The 16,713-nt window shown below is 39.2% G+C and overlaps 1 pseudogene; it reads right to left on the bottom strand.

Annotated features, from left to right (window-relative positions):
* LOC136311637 (G2/mitotic-specific cyclin-B1-like) overlaps positions 1–12,927 on the bottom strand; it is a 34,574-nt pseudogene extending 21,647 nt beyond the window's left edge.
* Positions 12,928–16,713: the final 3,786 nt, after the last annotated feature.

Below are 16,713 nucleotides of genomic sequence, written 5' to 3'. Positions count from 1 at the left end.
GATCTCAAAGGGAGCTGGATGAGACTAAAGGACAAGGAAACCATACTTACACCAATATTGGAAAAACATCTCAGTAGGTGAAACTGTAGTCTCATCGAAAGACAATATGTTATTGTTAAAATATACAGGTAACCATTAACTCAATAACCTTTTTTGCTTTGTGAAACTTTTTCATCATGAGGTATTTCTTACAATAATTTCTTAATGACAAAGGAGTCAGAATTTAAAATTAGCTTTAAATTTGAATCTTCTTATGTAATATCCAAGGTAACTTACTTAACCTTTATGATTCTGTTTTACCAACTATCTTTATCTTTAAATGATAAAGAACATTTGCCACATAGTGTTATTATCATTCTTAAATATAATAATGTTACAAAGTCTCTGGTGCTAAGTCAGGTATACTTTCTCACATCATTAGCCCTACGATATGGATTCTGTTATGGATTTTGCATGACAAATGAGGAAACTGAGGTCTGCATACATAAAGAGACAATGATCAATTCTCTGCTTCTTAGCTCTAATTGCCGCTGAGGCCCACTCACAGCTCTACACCAATGGCAATGGTACACAGACTAGGGACCACTGGCCATATGCCAGTCACCTTTTATGTTTCCTTAGCTCTTACCAGTGAAGGTTCTAATAAATATTTAGTTATATTATATTGTTTTTAGTTTAAGAAAAGTATATGATACTATAGAGCATTTTTCTCTAAATAACAGTTTAAATCATAATTTGAAGGTTTTGATTGTAGGGTCCAGAAAAAAATAATAAACCTGCATTTAGTCCAGATTGTAAGTAAATATATTATAGAAATGTATCAACTTCCTAGGTTATGATACAAATTTCTAAGCTGTCTTTATGCTTTTATTAATATAAAATTATCTAAAAGTATAAAGAAATATCTTATAATACACTGGTTAATGTATCTTTAAGTTTTGTTTTATATAAATTCTAACATAAAAAACAAATCGGTTGAGAAATGCAGTATCAGCTACCCTTTGACACACTGTTCTACCAAAAGGAGAAAATTAAATAGTTTTCACACAATGTTTTAAATCTTTTTTCTTTATATTTGATGAGACCCAAGGGGGAAAAAAAATCCAAAAAAAAACTTTTTTTTTTTTTTGGAAAGCTAGACTTTTCTTAGAAAGAAAGATGATTATCCAGCCTCAGAAGTGAGATTTAAAAGCCAAGAAAAACTTAGACCATAGTGTTAAAAAGCAAATCAATCTTGAAATACACAAAACTTCCCTAGAATGCTAAAATACAAGGTGTGTAAAAAAATCTCAAGTGATGTGTGAAACATCAATTTTTTAAATCATTTTTCTATGTCCTAAAACAATGGCTTATAAAATATGAAAGAATGTGGTTCAATATGGATTTGAGAATATATATTGAGGAGATGAACATTAACAGGTTGTCTTTGACAATGAAGAACTTTTCCTAAAAGTTTGTTCTTATTGTTTGTTTGTTTGCTTGGAGAAAACAGACAAAACTAAACAACTATCAGAGTGTAGTAGCAGTTAGTTTGACATTAACATCTAAAATCTATATTCATTTCAATTTTTAAAGAAAGTTTTTATTATTGATTTTAAAAAGAGAGGAAGGGGGTGGAGAGAAAGAGAGAGAGAGAGAGATAGGAACATCAAGCAGTTTCTGTTTGGGCCCTGACTAGGGATCAAACCAGCAACCTCTGTTGCTTTGGGGCAATGCTCTAACCAACTGAGCTAGCTGGCTAGGGCATTTATTTCCATTTTAAAAAAATAGTTTTTCACTAATAATAAAAAATTATCAAAAAAATTATCATCATTAAAAATACATTGTGTTCTGGTTTTATTAAAGCATTTTGGGTTTTTTTTTTCTAATCCAGTAAATTATTACTAGTGTCATTATCAGGGTCTTCCAACTCTGTTAGTGAACTTAAATGGCAAGATAATTCCTTAACTTATATCTGTGATCTCAAATTCCATTAGAACATAGTAAATTGCTTACAAAGTGGATGTAAGTCAAAGCAAGAACTTGTGTTTAAAGAACATCAAAACTTGACTAAAATAAGGTAACAGAAAAACACAAATACATCCTAAATATCACAAAGCACGTAAACCCAACGGAAATATAAATTGAAAAGGGCAATTACGTCACATGAAGCTAGATAAGTAATTTATAATATATACTTTATATTTAATATAGTATAAATGAGATTGTTACCAATGATGAGGTAATGGCTTTTATAGGAAACTCTGTAGTAATTCATTAAGATGCCAAAGCAGCAGAGGTCAAGTTCATTTCAGAGTTCTTCCATCTAGCTCTAAAAGGGATGGAGGAATATTCCAGTTACAAAAGGGTGTTTATGCGAACCTGAAGAACAAATTTTGACAAATACGAGATCTTAAGGGAGCATTTATGATGAAGCCACTTGAAATAAAAAGCAACAGTGAATTACAGTATTAGAATCTGTTGGCATTTATCTGGAGATTTAGGAAAGATTAAATTATAATCAACTCCGGCAGATTACATGTCCTAAAAATGCAAATATGAATGAAAACTAGTCAGATGGTATGACTAAATTAAAATTTTTAGCAATGCAGAAATTATAAACCATTGTGCTACCTTTGACTCAGGAATTACAACACTTAATTAGGTCAATTAGGAAAACCGGGGGCTGAGATACTTACAAGGTTCCCTTTATGCAGAATCCACTTGTTTTGTGTTAGTAAGACTCTCAAAGAATTGTGAGTCCAAATACAGCCAATTGCCCTCTCTTCTCTGTGAATTCAGCTTAGACATTCTCTTAGCCAGGCCAGCACCTCTGAATGTGTCCTTTTTTCTTAAGAGCTCACCATTGAAAATCATCCATGTTGAGACATTTCTCTCAAGATTTTATGATGCTTGTCATGATCATAAAGGGCACAGTACAGGTACTTTCAATGAGATAACATAATTTATAAGATAATTATATAAGACCCACCAAATTATAACATGTTTTCAAAAAGAAAAATAACTAGCGCCCTGGCCGGTTGGCTCAGTGATAGAGCGTCGGCCTGGCGTGCAGGAGTCCCGGGTTCGATTCCCAGCCAGGGCACACAGAAGCGCCCATCTGCTTCTCCACCCCTCCCCCTCTCCTTCCTCTCTGTCTCTCTCTTCCCCTCCTGCAGCCAAGGCTCCATTGGAGCAAAGATGGCCCGGGCGCTGAGGATGGCTCTGTGGCCTCTGCCTCAGGCACTAGAATGGCTCCGGTTGCAGCAGAGCGACGCCCCAGATGGGCAGAGCATCGCCCCCTGGTGGGCGTGCTGGGTGGATCCCGGTCGGGCGCATGTGGGAGCCTGTCTGACTGCCTCCCCGTTTCCAACTTCAGAAAAATACAAAAAAAGAAAAATAACTAGCAATAAACCTGCTGTCTAGGTTCCCCTGCTGCTTGAACATTAATTGTATTACTCTTAATACAAGAGATATTTATGATTATTTGGTTTTGAAATTTGACATTTTGTACACTTAAGTCAGTTTACTTTGGTAAAAGATTATAAGATAAATAATTTTGAGTTTACGTCTACATTAACCATTCTCAGGTAAAACTTTGTACACGACTACAGACGTGGTTAAGAGACTATATGCTGACTCATCATTTTGATGCATGTTGCCAAAGAACGATTTCAACAGTCTCTAAAATGAAGTGATTTATTGGTATGTCATGCTATGTGTTGTATGATAGGATAAATATAACATGATTCATCATGCCATTCTATAAATATTGCAGTGGATTATTAAGGCAATAAAATCCAGTGGCAGATATATAATAAGATCATGTCACATTTATATGAAAGCTAAGTGATAAACTGTGCCTTCTTATAAAGCTCTTATAACCTTAAAGGCTCTAAAGGAGCACAAAGCAAGAAAAACAATCCTAAATATAATTTAGAATTTAATTCAAAACACTGACTAAGACCACCTGTTAAGAGCAGAGACTAATACAGAAATATAAAATGTTCATACCTGGGCTTTCATGTGATGAACAATTTTTCATTATAAAAACTATTCCTTGAATCGTCAGTCAAATACAAACAACATTGGAATAACTCTTTGAATGAATCAACGTGTCTAAGTAAAGTCTCCAATATGAATCCTACATACGGACAAACACGTTTGAATTTTAAAAATTGTACATAAAAATTAGCATCAGGTCATATTTGTATGCAATTTAAAATATTTCTTTGTTAAATAATTTCCATTCATGTCCTCATACTATGGAAAACATAAATATATCACTTTGAAGAAAAGATTATTATTTAGAAAAATGTCATTGCCTAAATGGATGCTTATTAGGTTTTTGATGCTTTTGTACATACAATTAGCTAAAGATTTTTTTATAGTTGAGAATATGACAAAATTAGTGGTTAATGACCTTTATACAAATCAAAAGTAAACATGTTATTCAACAAAATGTTTATACCTTTAAAAATAATAATGAAAATAATATATTACTATAGAATTTCTTAAAACTACTACGTAGTCATCATTGTCAATTTACCTCATATTACTTATAATATTCAAGAATAAATTTAATGATTATTTTACAATTAAACAATACTAAGTATTTTTATATTTCTAAGGTGAGCAAACATAATATGGTATTTACAACACTTCTTGAGGAAATTTATTTAATTTTGACAATGGAGAGATAAATAGCTTATGGCCGTCAGTATATTAATGGCTGTCATATATATTTTGGTTTAAACTTCGCATGATATTATTTTAAAAGTTGGCTCCATTCTTGCTGTAGTAAGAATGAGGCCATAATCCGCCCCCCTTTCCCATGCTCCGTGATGCCCTTAATCCTAGTCAATCCTCAAATCGGTGACATGTTAGGTTACATATCATAGCAAAAGAGAAAAAAGGTTGCTAACCAGTGATCTCAAAATGGGAAGGTTACCTCGAATTATCCTAGCGGGTCCAATGTCATCATAAGGATCCTTCAGAATGGAGGAGAGAAGCTGAATTAGAGTCCAAGAGAGTTGGGACCTTAGAAGAAAGGCACAGAGATATGCAGAGTTGCTGGCTTTGAAGATGATACAGGCTCATGGCCCAAGGCATGGGGGGTGGTGAAGAGTAACCACCGGCAGCCCTGTGGATACGTTAATGCCAGCCCAGGGAGACCGTACTGGAGTTCTAACCTCTGGAACTAAAGATCATACAACTTTGGTGTTCTTCTCTTAGCCACCCAGCCCCTAGTGCTAATTTGTTTCATTCAGCAGCTATGGGGAACTAACACAACTTTTCAGTGTGATTTTGTTTTGCCTAAGAAAAAAAAGTTATTGATGCTTCAGTTTGTATATTGAAAATCTGGGGACTTAAAGATCATCTAAATAAATATGTGTTTTACCAATTTTATCAGCACACACTTTTAGTATTAAATGATTCCGGTAAACAATAATTCTGAGTTAAATAATGGAAAATAAAAGCAATCAATGACCTATTTTATTTCTGTGTTCGCAATTGGTCACGTGGTCAACAATGACTACAGACTCAGTTAAAAGTAAATTATAAGTTTTACAAAAACCAACTCCCAATGTGAACAATGAGGCTATAAACACATATAGGAAATGCAGATTGAAATGTAACATATTCCTTAAACATTAACTTGGTTGATGACCTTGAAGGATGAAAGTGTTAAAAGGAAGTGTACAAATTACCTGAAATTAATCAATGAAACAATTCAAGTTCATAAAACTAGTCTTAGCAACAATCAATAATGGTGAAATGTTAATAGTCTGACATTAACTTATCCCGTTGATGAGGATTTACACGTTTCTTTGCCTTGACGTTGAGTCTTCATAACTTTGTTATGAAGAAAACATATGGAGAAAAACATAAAAAATAATCATGGCATTTTGTAGCTGTCTGCAGAACGTACTAGGGAAAATAAAATCATCAAAAATAGTGAAGTGCCCCCCCTCCTCTCTGTGTCTCTCTGAAACAATAAAAGCAATTAAGCCCTGGCTAGAGAGCCCGGGCGGTTGGGGCGTCGTCCCAGAGCACGCAGGTTGCCGGGTCAACTTCCCTATCAGGGCATAGGCAGAAGGTTCCTCCCTCTCTCTCTCTCTCTCCCTCCCTGACTCTCTAAAAAACAAACAAACAAACAAAAACAGTGAAGGCCCTGGCCGGTTGGCTCAGTGGTAGAGCATTGGCCTGGCATGCAGGAGTCCCGGGTTCGATTCCCGGCCAGGGCACACAGAAGAAGCGCCCATCTGCTTCTCCACCCCTCCCCCCCTCCTTCCTCTCTGTCTCTCTCTTCCCCTCCTGCATTCGAGGCTCCACTGGAGCAAAAGATGGCCCGGGCGCTGGGGATGGCTCCTCGGCCTCTGCCTCAGGCACTAGAGTGGCTCTGGTCGCGACAGAGCGACGCCCTGGAGGGGCGGAGCATCGCCCCCTGGTGGGCAGAGCATCGCCCCCTGCTGGGCGTGCCGGGTGGATCCCCGTCGGGCGCATGCGGGAGTCTGTCTGACTGTCTCTCCCGGTTTCAGGCTTCAGAAAAATACAGAAAAAAAAACACAAAAAAAACAGTGAAGTGTTTCAGTAATCCATTCCTAGGGGTAAACCTGTAGCAAAGCCATACTTCTAGAACTACTGGTATTAGGTGATGGCTAAGATGAGCCTATTCAATCAAACTCAGTGCAGGGGAACAGGAATGGTCATGAGACAGTGCCTCTCAAACTTTCTTATTCTGTTCATAAAAAATCAGTTTCCCAAGCCAGGAATCACAGATAAGATCTTTTCATTATTTTTCTATAAAAACCATAAGAAAAATGCCTATTTCTAACTTTAAAAAAAAAAAGTGAACTAGTCATACTATAGATGTGACACTTTAAGCAAACATCTGAGTTGTTATTTAAAGTTGTAAAGAAACCAAAACCAGCCAGTAGTGTCACGGTGACAATGAAGTACTCGAAGTAGCAAACCTGTCGTTCGATTCCCTATCCTCACATGAGGGTACCACTTGCCACCTGGAGACCAGATGAAATGCCCCAAGGGGCCAAGGGGAGACAACAGTCCCAGTCAGCAGACCCACGGACTGAACCCCATCCCCGGCCTCACTCAGGTATTTATTAGCCAGTACAAATGAGTCAAGGAATCAGAAGGAAGTTTTAAGAAGGTGAAGTAAAGGACAAGAAACATGCTGACTCCTAATCTCTGTTCTGAGAATCTAAACATTTCTGTTCCTGAATCTCATCCTGCTGATGTGCTGTTTGCAGCACGGGGTCAGAGAGGCCCTGGACTCTCGTCTGCTCAGGGCTTCTGCCCCAAGGCTCTGTGCTGTCTGTAATTGCCTTCCTAACCGCATGTCTTCACAGCATATTCCTACAAGTAGAAGTCAACTTTTATTTTTTACTTTTGTCAATAGGGATGAAAATCCTGAGTGTTAGTCACAAGCCAGAAATAGCTACCAGCCTTCAGAATGGCCACCTGCTGAGAAGCCAATTTTTTCCAAGAAAACAGAAGACTTCAAAGCAAAATGTCCAGTGCTGATCAAAATAACACACTGTTGTATAATTTTATAAAATTTAGAGAGCTACAACAGAAGGAAAGTTTTATCTTATACTGAAAAGTAAGGTATCTGTTAAGGCTGTGGCTATAAATGTGCTTATGTGTTCCTGCACTGTGTCTGTATTAACAAAATATCCATATTGCTTTTTTTCTCTATTTCTCATGTACACAAAAATAGATTTGACTCTGTGAAAAACAAAAGCTATTTTATTTACATATGAATGAACATTCAGCATGAATGTGATTACTAATAACCATCCCAAAGAGAGTTTTCAGAATGCAAGATCATGGAAAGGATTTATAGTTATAGTAAACGACAATATTAAATATTCAAATCATATGGTCTTACAAGAAAATATGTTTTCTTAGCTTATCTTTTCGGGGGGAAAAAACACAAAGTACTTGGACATGGTAAAGTAATGTTTTAACCACATACAATGTAACAGTAGAGTGTTGCTGTTTTTTCATCTGTGGTTTTTTACATGTAATGTTCTCCAACAAATGAGAATGTCAACAAGTAGGTTAGAATACATTTTAAGTTATAAACTAGGTGCTTTATTCAAAAAGACAATGTTACATTTATAGTATAAACTATTAGAAGCTTTAAATACATTAGGAAACAATGACTACAAGATATGTTTTCCTTTAAAAAAGAAAAAATCCCATACAATTCTGAACTTTCCTATACTGCCCTCACAAAATAACCTTATTAGATTTATTTTTCTACCTCACACATGTTTCCTTTTTAATCATATCCCTTCACAAACACGTGGTAAATGCAATGATTTACTGTACTGGATTTTTAACTACCTGTCTCCATTTATGTTTCGCTGCCAAATCTATCATTCTAGACAAATACAGCTAAACAGAGTCATTTGTTTAAGGTAGGAGATTGGGAACAAAAAAAAAAAAAAAAGAAGGGAAAAAATGATTTAGAATAGAGAACCATCTGAATGTTCAGACAGGAAAATTAAATTGAATTGTTACTTCAACAAGGAAAGACAAGATAAAGGGCATTTGGTGGGTATTTTTGTAAAACAGGTCGTCTCATTGGTCGACAGCAGTGATCTACAGCTCTGCATAATAGACCTCCAGTCCCATCCATCTGGTCTACTGCACAGTCCTCTCCTGGGGAAGTGATAGATGGCTGAGAGTTCCATCTAAATGCCGCTGGCAACGTTGAGGATCATCCCCAGTGCAGACGAGTGCAGCCTCCGCTTTTCCAGCAAGCCAGCGACGACTCAACGATCAACCCAGAAAAGGGTTATCCCGTGAATAAGAAGTAGGTAAGTATTTTAAGGAGAATGTCTGTCTTCGTAAAAGAATTGTTAACTTCCGAAGCTTCCATATGCTCTCACTTCTAAGAACCAGTCTGTTTCCCTAGGGGACCAGTATGACAGGGACTGGGTTACTGAAGCAAAAATCACGGAGCAGGAACCTGAGGGTGGGAGGTCCCCACGCATTTAAGAAACTCCCGCCGTGTCCCATACGACGCACAGCGTGAGGGGCACGCCAGGGAAGGTGCCTGCGTAGATCTAAACCTGGATCAGATGGAGGTGAATTTGAGAAGACGAAGATTATAGTAGCGGAGAGGTGATGGTCACTTAACATCTTACATAGAATGAAAAGGAAATCAGTTTCCTGATAGATTATTTGAAGATCTCACCTTGATTCTAATTGATGTTTAGAAAATTAGGGGAAACCCAAAAAAAGTACCAGTAGGCAGAACAGTCATATCTATAACATAGCTTACACACATCATTACGAAGAATAAACTTATTTTTTTATCTTGTTTTAATGGGGGGAGTGTTAAAACTATGCCCTTTTAATGTAGTATATATCCAAAAATTGTTATTTCCTGCATGTGACATTATGCTTTCTTCCACCTTAGGTCAGCTTTAAGTAAATCAATTTGCAACTTGTAAATTGTTCCCATTACCACCTCCTCATTTTTATTTTACTTCTATATGTTTAGGATTTTTACTCCTTACATTATCAGACATATCAACAAAAAAGCGAACTTAGTGTTTGTTAAACAACTAACTGCCTCAGTGCCAGAGATACATTTAAGGAGTGTTTTCTTCTTCTTTCTAACCACTCCTAGAAAGAGGTCACAAAGCTTCAATATTTTAACATTGTATGTGCTTTTTTTTCTATTTTATTTTCGAGACCCCTCTAAAGCACACACACAGTTAATCTAACTATACCTGATATGATTCTTCCTTTGAAAGTAACACAAATTTTTGGTGATGGACAAACACTTGGGGTGGTGAACACACAATACAGTGTACAGATGGTGTGTTGTGGAATTGTGCACTTGAATGAAGCCTCCGTAATTTTTTCTAAGCAGTGTCATCCCAATACATTCAATAAAGAGTAAAAAGACAAATGTTTAAAGAAAATACCGTATAATTTAAAGAATATAGGTTTTATAGTGCAGGCTCAGTATGAGACCTATAAGATACGTGCTGATGATGTTTGCCTAACAATACTTTTTGTCTCAGACTGTCTAAAGTATAGACAGTGTTGTTAATCCCAAAATGTTGAATGAGTCACCAAAACCTGGAACTCAGGAAAAGCCCATCAAGTTCGTTTTAAAAGGCTGGTGGTGACAATAAATGAGGTAGTCCATTTGAAATCGATAATCAACTTAAGAATAAGTTCCCAGGCTCCTCAGTTGCCCAATCTTTGGCTCAAGAAGTGAAGGACCCAGGACATAGAGAAATAGCAAGCTCATGGATAAGGAAGTGAAGGACCCAGGACATAGAGAAATAGCAAGCTCATGCATAAGGAAGTGCAGCAAGGTAACTGCCAATGACAGGTAAGCTCCCCCACACATTCCATCCTGAAATCTGCACACACAAAAAACATATTTTCAAAAGTCCATGTTTGCAATTAATTTCAAAATAGTTACTATGGGGCCCTGGCTGGCTGGCTCAGTGGTAAAGCATTGGCCCAGTGTGTGGAAGTCCTGGGTTCAATTCCTGGTCAGGGCACACAGGAGAAGCGACCATCTGTTTCCTCCACCCCTGCACCACCTTCTCTCTCTCTCTCTCTCTCTCTCTCTCTCTCTCTCTCTCCTGCAGCTATGGACTGATTGGTTCGAGCTCAATGGCCCTGGGCACTGAGGATGGCTGCATGGAGCTTCCACCTCAGTCACTATAAATAGCTCAGTTGCAAGCATGGCCCCAGATGGGTAGAGCATCGGCCCCAAATGGGGGCTGCCGGATAGAATCCAATCAAGGCACATACAGGAATCTGTCTCTGTAACTCCCCTCCTCTCACTTGGAAAAGAAGAAAAAAGTTAATAGTATGGGTCTACCAGTGAAAGACTCCTAGGAACTTAAACTAAAAATAGGAGGAAATTAATCTCAGCGAAAATATCAGAATTAATTTTGATAGAGATATGAAAGCATACTGGTAACATGAGTGTCGGAGGTATAAGTAACAGATGACTGCCTCTGCATTTCTGTCTAAATTCCCTCTGTGTATACAACTGTTTTTTTCTTCACGAGAAGTGACTTGCCATGTTGGTAAGCAGACTTTTCCATTACTAAAGATGGGGGTGGGCAGAAGAGAACCCTCAGATATGTGAAGTGCTGTGCATTTGGTTTCGTAGCACTGGGAAAAAGCATTTAAACATTTTTTTTTTTTGGAAAAATTCTATCTTAGGGGGTAAAGAAAGATCACAGCTAACACCGGTGAAGATGGCATCATGTCCAATGCAATTCTTTCTACGGTTGGCAGACAGGAATTGTGTGTTACATTTTTTAAATGCAACTTTCAAAAACGGGATACTCAATAAGGACAACCTCTGGTGTGTCAATTTTGGAAATTGTAACCATTGCCGGTAACAGACCATTTGCTGTAATAGGTTTTCCACAGTATTCTCCGTTGTGGTGACTCTCACCTTCATCAATGTTTCCTTTAGAGAAGAGTTCTGGAAATATTTCAGGGAAAATGAATGCTTCAAATAAGAGCTTGCCTCACAAGCTAGCTTCAGACCTGCCCCTGGGCACTATCTGCTCCTGTGGTTCAGGATTTAATTTGGAGGTTATTGTAATGGTAACACCGATGTACTAAGTCGGTCTACCAATTTCTGGATACCAGGGTTATCTCACTGTAAGTGCTACGATTTGCTGGGCCACACTGCCTGCTATGTGGAGATAACTTTAGATTATAAAAGTGGGTTGAATGCATCTGAGTTATGCACAGCTACACCTGGGAATTACCCAGTACCTGTTAAAACTCACCTAGAGTCATTTTTATGCTTCCCTACCTGTTCTACCAAACTAAATTCAGCCTGACCAGGCAGTGGCGCAGCGGATAGAGTGTTGGACTGGGATGCGGAGGGCCCAGGTTCGATACCCCAAGGTTGCCAGCTTGAACGCAGGCTTATCTGGTTTGAGCAAGGCTCACCAGCTTGAACCAAAGGTTGCTGGCTTGAGCCAGGGGTCACTCGGTCTGCTGTAGCCTCCCCATCAAAACACATATGAGAAACCAATCAATGAACAACTAAGGTGCCACAACGAAGAACTGATGCTTCTCATCCCTCTCCCTTCCTGTCTGTCTGTCCCTACCTGTCCCTCTCTCTGTCTCTGTCACAGACACACACACACACACACACACACACACACATAAAGAACTAAATTCAGCTAAATTCCTAGAGACTCATAGGTAATTTCGCCCTAAGATGGGCTGTGTATTGCAACTTCTTATAATTGTTGTGATACGTACACAGCTTCACAGCCAAGTAATTCAATATGAAAATAAATAAAATAGGCATGATGAAAATATATTTTAGAGTTTCAAGGAACTTAAATTTATTTTTCAGACTGAACACTAAATACATGAATATATTGTTCTTGTGTTTATACAGTGGCTCTTTTAAATTATAACAAGTTAGATGTAACAATATAAAGTTCATCTATAGAGAAATTATATAATATATACACATATGTTAGGTTGGGGTTCAGGACTCCTTTAAATCCAAAGCCCCTCTAAAACTCAAATCTCCCTCGCTCAACCTCCCACTATGGAAACTTCTTTAACCATCGCCCTTGCCCAACCGCCCCTTCCACTTAAGCAATTCCCCCCACCCTGGGAAGTTCTGAAACATGTCCTTGAAACAAGGCCATCAGGAGGGACCTGAGGGTTGGGAAAGGGAAACAATCTGTGACCAAAGGCAACAAACCAAGATATGCTAATCTGGACATGTCCAGGCGCAGGCAACCCCACGCCAGCAAATGCCGGCAGTAACCCCTAAATCTAACGCGCTCTCTGCCACAGCCCGGGGCTGACTTCCTTTGCTGGTCTCGGCCGGCTTGCACCCAGGCACTTTGACAATAAACTTGCCTCTTGGAACACAGTAGCGGTTTGGCCCATGGTTTCTGCCTTTCAACATATAAATAAGAAAGAAAATAAGAATACTCAACAAATAATGTTGGGTCAGCTAATCACAGGATATTAATATCTCACTAAGTTTGCACATTTAAAGTATGCACAATGGACGAGGGAGAACTCTTCAGTAGAAACGGCCACTTTGTTCTTGTAGCTCCACTGTGTAATGAAAATTATAAAAATGTCAGGAATTTCAAAACAGAACCTAGCTGCATTCATTAGAGAACGCTTTTGTGACTTCCCCCTCGCCTGCTGAGTTCTGTTGGAAAGTTTTAGCTGTGGGAGAAAAGAAAGAACACTCCAGGGTCAAGATCTGGAAGCAACTGGAGCCGTTAGGCGTCCCCAGGGAAGAGGGAGAGGCCAGGCGGAGGCGGACTTTGCAGGACCTGGTGGGAGACGGGCCCTGTGAGAGCTGCCATGGCAACAAGGACCTGCGGGCGCCTGTTGCTGCAGGTGTAGCCATGACCGTCCTGTACCCAGGAAACGCCCACTGTCAGCTGCCGACCACAGTCCGGAAACGCCTGTGCCCACTCAATCAGCGCTCTGCCGTGCTTGGCTAGCATCACAGAGCCAAGAAAAAGAGGTACAACTCTCTTTCAGTTTTAATAAATTCAGGCAGGAAGCAGAAGGAAAGAACTCTGCCACTTGGCCTTGTTTCCAGAGAGAGACTAGAGGCTGCCAGGAGTAAGGTGTGAGCAACACATCGGCCCCTGGCCGGAGACACACACTACTACACTGTCTCCCTTGTTCGGTGAAAAGGTGACAAGAATAAAAAACAAAAGGCACCGGGCAGTGACCTTCGATTAATGAAGTTCAGAGAAGAATATGTAGAAAGAAAAGCCCAGGACTAGATATTTAACTATTTAAGGTCAAAATAATTTCCTTTTCTTTTCCTTTTAGGGTGTTGAATGCACACACACACATGATAAATGTGTAAGGTATAAGATTCAACTGAAATAGCGTTCCCATGTATCCACCATCCAGCACAAGCTAAGACACTTCCAGAACCCACGAAGCTTTCTGCAGGTGACAGGCACACGGTCACATTGTCCGCCCCTACAGCGGTGACCATTACTCTGCATCTTGTGTTTCTTTATTCTTTATTCTTTAATAACTCACCATACTATCTACCCCTGACTGGTAAGTTGTTTAGTGTTGTATGTTTTTGCACTTTATTCAACTGGACTTCGAGAAGTATACATCTTTCTGCGATGTGCTATTTCCACTCAATATTCTGTTTCTGAGATTCATCCTGCTGGCTTTTGCAAGTTGGTTTACTCATTCACACTATTGAGTAGTATTTCATTTTGTAAACATAGCAGGTCCTCAAAGAACACTGTTTCATTCCTCGTTTCATTACAATGGTTATTATGATGAGATACCATAAACACTTAACTCTTTATTTCTATCAAATAACCGATGGTTCCGCTAGTTTTGTGACAGGGCAGCGAGCACTTACATGCACTGGTTACTCAGTGCCCAGTGTTCTTCCAGCAAAAGCACAGCCACTATGAGCACAGTCGGACACGTATCCCCACGCCGTGTTCACGAGCTTCCTCGCTTCGTGCCTGGGAGTGAAATCCTGGGTTAAAGGATAGATGCATCTTCACATTTATAATCCCAAATTGTTTTCCAAGCCTGCTGTGACAACGGACGATCGCACCAGCAGAATGTAAGACCTGCGTCTTTCTTATGCTCCAATTGTTGTTCACTGGAACAAGCACATTTACTCATTCCTCATTGTTGACCACATCAGGTGAAACTCTGCAGTTCACAGACAAACCCACTCTCGTGATTTAATACTGGCTGTTGCCTACTCTGTAACATAAACCTGAGTGCCAATCATAAATCGTGCCTCTCTTCCGCTGTATAAAAGATTCACATTTTTCAAGTCACACAGATACAAGTGTAATTTTGGTTTCATTTACCTAAAATGCCATGTTTTCCATCAGAATTGCGCTAGGACTCGCAGAAGAAAGAACTTTCTAAAATCCCCCTGTCCCGAGGCAGTGTGCACACCGGTGAAGAGATGTGAAAGGCAACCCTTCATAATCATCAAAAACCTGCTGGGGATACAAACACGTTTCTCAGTGTTTCCTCTATATCCTGTTGATGATGCGTTCCATCACATGTTTTATGGGAATTAAATGAGGTAATAGATGAGCATTTTAAAATGCTCATCATAAAATGGACAGTCAATACATTTTTGCTATTGTTACTCAAAAGCCACTCATTGATAAAGCACTGTTTTAGGGTCATTTTAGTAAATAGTCAACAGCCATGTTCATGAAACAAGCACAGTCCTTTTTATGTTGACTTCAATAGTATTTAATATTTCAAGTAAGATAATCTTATTGGTATTGAAAAACCTCAAGAATGCTTTGGTGTAATAAGAGAATAAGGATCTGCAAAAATGATGATTAGGTCAAGGACAAAAAGAGCACACTTCTCAGCAGCAATAAACTGAGGTCTGAGAACGCACATACCTTCCAGACGTCACACACAAGGCATCCTTCCTCTGGGCTCAAGAATAAATTCCAGGTTAGAATGTTGGACAACTACAACATCTAGGTTTTATTCAATTATGTTTATATGAAGATAAAGCATTTTAATATAATTATCTCTGAAGCTCATCATCAGTCAAAATCCTACAATGAGTGGGTTGGGTGATGAACTAGACCACAGATGCAGATCCCAAGTGATAAGCAAACGCATTTTCACCCATATTGACCTACGTCATCACCAGGTCATCACCAGTGTCGAACCAGAACGCTGAGGTCGCTGGTATGAAACCCTGGTATGTATCACCACACAGTGTGGGTGCCAGTCATCACTGGTGAAAATCTTTATGTCATAAACATGCACTGATGTCATAAATATATACTTAGTGAGGTCTGGATCCTTCCATTACAAAACTGAGAGGGAGTTGGATGGGAGGTATACCAGCTTTATCTAAGAGAGGTACTGGATCAAATGCTGTTGAACAAATGATACTTTGGGCCCTTTTCAATTTATTCTTCATCCTTCCCTTCAGTTAGCAATATTTTTTATGAGAAAAACTAATGCATCAAGAGTCGACAAGTTCAACCTGACCAGGCAGTGGTGCAGTGGATAGAGCATTGGGCTGGGACACAGAGGGCCCAGGTTCAAAATCCCGAAGTCACTGGCTTGAATATGGATGGGCTCAACCAGCTTGAGTGTGGGATCATGGACATGACCCCATGGTCACTGGCTTGAGCAAGGGGTCACTTGCTCTGCTGAAGCCCCCATCAAGGCACATATGAGAAAGCAATCAATGAATAACTAAGGTGCTGCAACAAAGAATTGATGCTTCTCATCTCTCTCCCTTCCTGTCTGTCCCTCTCTCTGTCTCTCTGTCTCTGTCACACACACAAAAAAATAGTCTACAAGTTCAGTCTTTCTATATTAAGAAATAAAACTGCCTGACCTGTGCTGGCGCAGTGGATAAAGTGTCGACCAGGAAGCTAAGGTCACCGGTACAAAACCCTGGGCTTGCCTGGTCAAAGCACATATGGAAGTTAATGCTTCCTGCTCCTCCTCCTTTTCTCTCTTTATGTCTCTCTCTTCCCCCCCCCATAAAAATGAATAAGTAAAAAAAAAATTTACTCTGAGCAGTTCAATTAGCATGGTTTCTAAATCCATGTTATTTGTGGGGAAGCTTCAGTTCTTGTGGAATTACAGTGTATTTTGTTCATTTTTTTAGGTAGGAGGCGGAAAGATAAACAGACTCCTGCAGGTGCCCTGACTGGG

This window comes from Saccopteryx bilineata, chromosome 8, assembly GCF_036850765.1.
Source record: "Saccopteryx bilineata isolate mSacBil1 chromosome 8, mSacBil1_pri_phased_curated, whole genome shotgun sequence".
Classification (NCBI taxonomy): Eukaryota; Metazoa; Chordata; class Mammalia; order Chiroptera; family Emballonuridae; genus Saccopteryx; species Saccopteryx bilineata.
The sequence above is the reverse complement of the archived record's forward strand: the minus strand, read 5'-3'. Positions and strand labels throughout refer to the sequence as shown.